Genomic DNA, 6,935 nt, shown 5'->3' with positions numbered 1-6,935 from the left:
AATAGCTGGTCATAGAAATGAGAGAGTATCACCAGAATGTTGGCAAGAAACAAGAAAAGACCATCAGGTGGCCATCCCGTATAAGGAATATCCTAAACCATCTAGAGGATATATCGCGTCCATGGCATAGTAACAGCCATAAAGTATCATTTATCTATCATAGGCAATTACACGTATTCTTTGTCTCTTCTCTGATTATGACGTAGTGAAACTATTAACGAAGTCGAAAACATTTGAAAAGTCGAGTTCTAGATAAAGAGGAAAAAGATGTCCAGAAATTGCAATTATGTCTTAATGAAACAATATATCATTTCTAACATAAACTAATAAAAAAAAAATATGCAAAGAAAACAAATGCTCTTCATAAAAGTTTGAAAATATTTTATTAAAAAATCATTCGATGATTTTAAGATGTCAAAATAGTAGTCTAATCAGAGACGAGACTAGCTGTGTCTGTCTAAATATAAATTCGAGATATATATTTCCCTTGGTGGTCCTGGAAAAACAGACTCGTACATATCTGCGCCGTGCTACCATCTTCGCTTCACTTAATAATAGTCAACAGATGGTTTACTACCAAGCAGCCATGGAGCGGACTCCGATAGGCGGGAGATTTGTTCTGTTCATAATCATATACTGGTGCGGCAGAACTTTAACAGAGTAAGGAATCATCCTAGCTCCCCGGGGGACGGGCAGACGTATTCTCTCTTCAGACAATGCGATGCTCTTTGAAGGCATGGATTGAATCGTCCTTGTGCCCATCATCGACTTTTCAGCGGGTTCCTTGCCAGACAAATCGGCAATTACAGACGACATTTTGTTCTTGGGAGTATTTTTTTTACCGCGAGCTTTAAATCCCGGCATGTTGATAGGTTGGCATGTTTCCGTAGATGTAAATTCCTTTAAATTTTTATCCGCCCTCTTCTTTGAGGGTGTCATCGTTGGCACATTTTTAATTGGCGGCAAAGAGTAATCGGACATCGTCCCCTTGGTTCTTTTCTGGGTTGAAATTTTCTTTCCAGTCATTGTTTTTCTAATATTGGCTGAAACAGAACAACAACACAGTCAAATAAAGTCCATTGCGATCATTGTCTTCACTCGAAAATAGATATAGGTAACATTTAAACTATACTATCAAACAATAACTAGAACACGAAACAATATTTAGGATAATTTTATTGATCGCTTGATTGCTTATCACAAAAGACAAATACAAAATGACAAACATTCTACAATTTAAGTTGGCAGTATCACATAGAATGGTCATCTTAACTTAATGCAGACTACAACATAAAACCATTAGCGGTCAAGACTCGACAGGGTTAGAACTGACCAGTTCAGCTAGCATACATATGGATCCCCACAAACGATCACGATCATCATATTTCCAACTGACCTATTTGTTAAACATCTGCCAACTGACCATTGCAACAAATTACGATGCATATATTCTGATTGGAACATTACTGACCAATACCAACAATGTCCTAATTGATTAATACAAGGACTACAGCGCAAAATTCTGCATAAGACCATTTGACGACGATGGCGCACAATGTTAGAATTAGCCAATAGCCGGGACTAACCGTGACACAAAAAAATAAAAACAAAGGCACAGCATATCGTTAACGTGATCGATAGCCTCGTTATCACAAAAAAAAAATGACATCCACAAATAAAACCAATCATCAAACGTCATCAACAATCTGCGCGGAAGCCAGGACAATAAATCTGAAATAACAAATAAAAACTTAATTTATTTATCAAATCTGCACCGCGAAAAAAAGTGACGTATTTTATTAATTGACTGTGCAATATTTTATAACTGCATGGGAAATCAATGATTTTTTTTTTATTAGTAAGATCACGTGGAGGCAATCGGCTAACCTCGGCAGATTCCGGCACTCCTTCGGGTACAGAATGGGAGGTGGTGACTAACGGATTCAAGCGACTTTCTCTCCTTTCAGTCTCAAAAATGGCAAAAATATTATGTTGCACTGTTTTAAGTCAGCTTGTTAAACGTATTTATTTTGTGATCGCTTTCAAAGACTTTTTTTCGGTCTAACAGACTATTTACCTAGCGAGGGACGGGTAACCAGTAGTTGATCTGACGCTGGATGCACAGTGGAAACAGAACCATATGCTTCTCCTCAAAATGACTGCAGTATCTTCTCTCCCAGTACAGGTCATCCCGTGGCAGCTCTTTGGTCAACAGCACGGACAATTCGAGTCCGTAGTTGAACAGCATCATGGCCTTTGACCGCTCCGCGAAATTGGCTTTGTCCCTTTTACGAGAGCCGGAGGGCTTCCATAAGCATCTCCTTTTGACCTGACAAGGGGCAGTTCTGCAGTGACGGCAGAGGGTGGGGCCTGTACAGACAGATATATGCATGTTATGGTATATTTTAGTTACGACGGAGGGAAGTCAATTAATTAAACAAGAATTCAGTCAGAATCTGCCAAACAGATTATTTTATGAAACTAAATGAAGATCATATGTGTTTCATGAATAAATATCATACATATTTCGCTGAATGCATTTACTTAGCAACAAACGCGCGGGGGGGGGATTAAGATGATTGCAATCTACAATAACGTATTTGACAGTGATTGGTTGTATCGACAAAAAAACCTGGAAAATTGGAAATAACCACATTTTCTTTTCAGAATTCAAATCACTTACGCGTTCTCCATTCTTGGAACATTGACACCATGGCTGACCATTTCTCTTTGGCGCTGTTTCCAATCGACGGCGCACAGCCCAACAGCAGGGTTAGAAGTACACATAACAGGGTACAGAATACCTCATTCCCAATTCGCTAAAATAAATTAAATGATGATTATTTACTGGGTATTATACTTACATGCATGTATATATATATATATATATATATATATATAAAGAAACGATGTTGCCGACTCCCGATTTACTACATGTTACATCGGTTAGAAAGCCAAAATTGTCGTAAATGCAAAAACTTCTATTCTTACCCATGTCAGATCGGCAGGCGTTGGACATACTTCCTCAATTTCAGCTGCGGAGAAATAGTGAAACAGTCTTTGGGAATATCTTGGTTCGGGCTCCACACTACAGAAAATAGTATGTTAAGTTAAAATGAACAAGACGGTGTCATCGACATCCCCCGCTCGTAGTGCAAAAGTCATCAAAAATATGAAGCGTAAAATGTAGGTCAAAATCAGCATCCGCAATATACATTCAGTAGAGTAACCATGGATACACAATTGATGTAAGTATAATCAACATAGCACTTGTAAGTAGACAAGATATAGATGAGAGCAATGCTTCTTAACTAGGTGCATGGACGGGCGCACGGACGGACCCCATTACTTTATCTCCCGCCAACTCGTTGAGCGGGAGGCAACTATTTCTTGGAATTACATCATGAAAGTTATTACGTAGACTCCTAAAAACATTGAATGTCAAGAAAAGTAAAAACTTACCAAGTGAGGTCCCGATATACAGCAGGACCGTTGCGTATGACGCTCAGCATTACCACATATATCAAGAATAGCCTGATAGTCATTGTGGCTATCCAAGATTTAATAAAAGAAATAAGAATTAGGGGAGAGACTGATCATCTCCGCCTTACAAGTTGCTAAGCAGTTTCGTAACAAGTATATGACGTCACAAATGGCTTCAATATTTTACATCATGACGTCATGCAATTGTTTTCCACAAGGTCAAAAGTGCACTTTGAGCAGTGTGTATTCTTCAGCTTGACGTACAAACTGTCCCGGACCCGAGCTAGGGCTTGTCAAACTGCCTCCAAGAACTAAACATTAAACATATCTTCATATTTAGTCTATCCTCGTACCACATTGTTGCTACATTATAATTTGTCTAAATCGGCCGCTGTCTAATCAGGATATTTTTTCTATACTGGCTCTGACCTTTGGTCCGGGTATTTGCTCTTGTATATCAGTCACTGTTTGGATCACATTTACTCGCTTTATTACATCACCAACAACAGAAAACTGAAAAACCTCTACATTTGTATGCTTTGACTTTGTTGATCTACGTAAAGCGTTTGATACAGTTAATAGGGACTGTTTATGGTATAAACTCTATGCATTTGGCATTAAGGGTGCTTTCATCGATGCCGTCAAATCATTATATAGTCACGTCAGTTGCGCGATACGTTTAAATAATTACGTCACAGATTGGTTCAGCGTCACACAGGGCGTAAAAGAGGGCTGTACTATTCCGCCTGCTTTATTTTCCATCTACATTACCGACCTGGCAAGGGACATTAAGGCTCTACAGTGTTGTGTTAAATATGATGACAATATGATTTCGCTGTTTTAGCAACTGATGAACTCTCACTTCAACGAATGCTGCAATGTCTAAACAATTGGTGTAGAAAGTGGCGACTTACGATTAACAGGGATAAAACGAAAGTGGTACACTTTAGAAAACCTTCAACACCTCGATCTCGTTTTAACTTCAAGTGCGGTGTTTTAGATATTGGTTATATTGATCGCTATCGTTACTTAGGGTTCTGGTTTAAGGAACATCTTGATTTGAAACTAGCAGTGCGCGAACTTACTAAATCGGCAAGTAGAGCCCTAGGTGCAATAATTACTAAATCCAAATCCGCGGGAGGGAAGTCGCTGCTAAATCGCAGTTATCAAACAACTATACACGTCACTTGTGGAACCTGTTCTATTCTAAGGCTCTGCAATATGGGGACATAATAATTCTCGTTTCGTTCAAACTGTCCAAAACCGCGCCTGTAGATTCTATTTAGGAACAGAGAAAAATGGCTCCAATATCTCCGCGCGAGGTGACCTTGGATGGAACTCCAGTGAAGTTTTACCAAAAGGTTGAAGTGTGGTTAAATTTGAAATTCACTGAAGATGATAGATTACTGAAAAAAACTCCACAACTGGCCTATTACTGTCAGTCGCTGTTGGGAGAACAGAGTTATCAAACTGTTGAGAAATAATAATTTGGAACATTTACTTTCACCATTAAACTCGGTAAAGCAATGTGTGAAATTAGTTAAATTCCATTTTACTAGTCTGGATAATGAAAAGTGGCTTATAGATTTACATAATGGCCGTAATTGTGATAACGGCAATAAGTTGAGAACATACAGATTGTACAAAACTAGTAATTACACGGAAACGTATGCCTCGAGTATTATGGTTTTCAAGTATAGACAGGCATTAGCTAAATTCCGCAGTGGTAATTTAAGGCTTTGAAACTGGTCGGTATTATCGCCCTAAAATACTTTTAGATGATAGACTTTGTATATTTTATAATTTAAACTGTATTGAAGACGAATGCCATTTTCTGATTGTATGTGATTTTTATTCAGATATCAGAGCTCATCTTTTTACAACAACAGAATGTTATATCCGGACCCTGTCTATTCTGGAAACTGGCGTTATGTTACATTTATTGATATAATTTGAAAAGGTAAAGCAGGGGAAAAAATGGTAGCTTAACTAAATCTGTGATATTTACTGATTTAGAATTTTGCATAATATAAGCGTTTGCATCATAGACACCCATTTTTTCAACTTTAAAGTTCTAAGCAGAGTGATCCTTACCATATTTTCAGCCATGACAGACAGTACAAGCAGTATTTTGTAAGGAATATTCACATTCGGGGACACATAGGAAGCCAAGAAAAGACCTGCGGTAACCCACTGTATGTGTATCGTGAAAGGCGACTAAGTTCGGGCTCCCTTGCAGACTCCGGGATTTTCTTCATTGTCTTCTACTAAGGCAAAGGGACATTGAAGAGATAAAATTTGTTTATTTTTCGTTTCCTGTCTTTCCTGTCTTCTTTCTTTCCATCTAACTTTTCTTCACGACGTTGTCTCCATTGGCACCCGCCCTCATACGATTGCTGTTGCGAGGACATTAAACCCAAAACAAACAAACAAATAAACAAAAATGATCTTCATCATAATCTAGGATGTTGTACTCTGACTTCGATGCGATAATTACCTGCTGATTTAGTGTTGCACACTACAGACAGGGGGTAAAACAGGGATGGTTGTTTTCACCTCTCCTCTTCAACTTTGACATCGACTGGATTANCCCTGTGCATTTTGGTTATTCAGAAGAAGTTGTTTAAAGGTTTAAATTTGCTTCTGGCCAAATAACGACATCCTAGGCCTTTCGGTTATTAAGAAGAAGTCGTTTAAAGTAAAATATTGACGCCGTACGGACGCCGCGCCACAGCATAAGCTCACTTGGCACTTTGTGCCAGGTGAGCTAAAAACACTGTAATTTTAAAATATTTTTTTCTATGGACATTACTGTGATTCTCTTTGTCGTATTTCAAATATATTGTCTTCTATCAAGTCAGAATCAACACTGTACATTTAGGCACAATGGACCTACTTGTGAAATGCGGAAAAAAAATACATGAAAATAACCTCTCCAGTAGGGCTACTTTGGTGTCTCAAATCCTAAGATAGCCGCCTGGAAGCCATCTTGCTCTCACAATTAGTCGAAGAATGTGTATGCACAAATAAGCACAATTGGTAACTTATCCGAAAATCGGATGTTCGAGCAGATTACATTGTAAACGAAGCCATGTAACCGAAGATCTTAATAAGATTTGAACGGGAAATTTTAGAAATATCCTACAGAGGAGTAGTAATAGAAAACTTAACACTCAATTATGGCCACCTGGAAAAAACCCGATTTGTTCTTCTTTCAATCCCAAAATAGTTCAGGCTCAATTAAGGACAAACAGTAATCTACTTGTGATATTTGAGCAAGATCTACAGTACTTTCTAAGAAATAGCAAAAACAAAGCTTTGGATTATCCGATTTGGTCGCCTGGCAACCATCTTTTTCCTTAAACAACCAAGGAACACACGGGAACCTACCTTTGTAATTTTAACAAGGTCTGCTCTGGGTTTTTTTTAATACTATTTTTTAAAACGGAGGA

General features: G+C 38.2%; 1 long non-coding RNA gene across 1 annotated transcript; it reads right to left on the bottom strand.

Moving 5' to 3' along the window:
• Positions 1 to 1,185: 1,185 nt before the first annotated feature.
• Positions 1,186 to 2,811, bottom strand: LOC110455653. The gene is made up of 3 exons (XR_002463482.1): positions 2,684 to 2,811; positions 2,078 to 2,370; positions 1,186 to 1,731 (listed from the first exon to the last, which is right to left on the bottom strand). It is a non-coding gene; the product is annotated as an uncharacterized LOC110455653 (long non-coding RNA).
• Positions 2,812 to 6,935: the final 4,124 nt, after the last annotated feature.

This window comes from Mizuhopecten yessoensis, unplaced genomic scaffold (assembly GCF_002113885.1).
Source record: "Mizuhopecten yessoensis strain PY_sf001 unplaced genomic scaffold, ASM211388v2 scaffold8361, whole genome shotgun sequence".
Taxonomy (NCBI): Eukaryota; Metazoa; Mollusca; class Bivalvia; order Pectinida; family Pectinidae; genus Mizuhopecten; species Mizuhopecten yessoensis.
The sequence above is the reverse complement of the archived record's forward strand: the minus strand, read 5'-3'. Positions and strand labels throughout refer to the sequence as shown.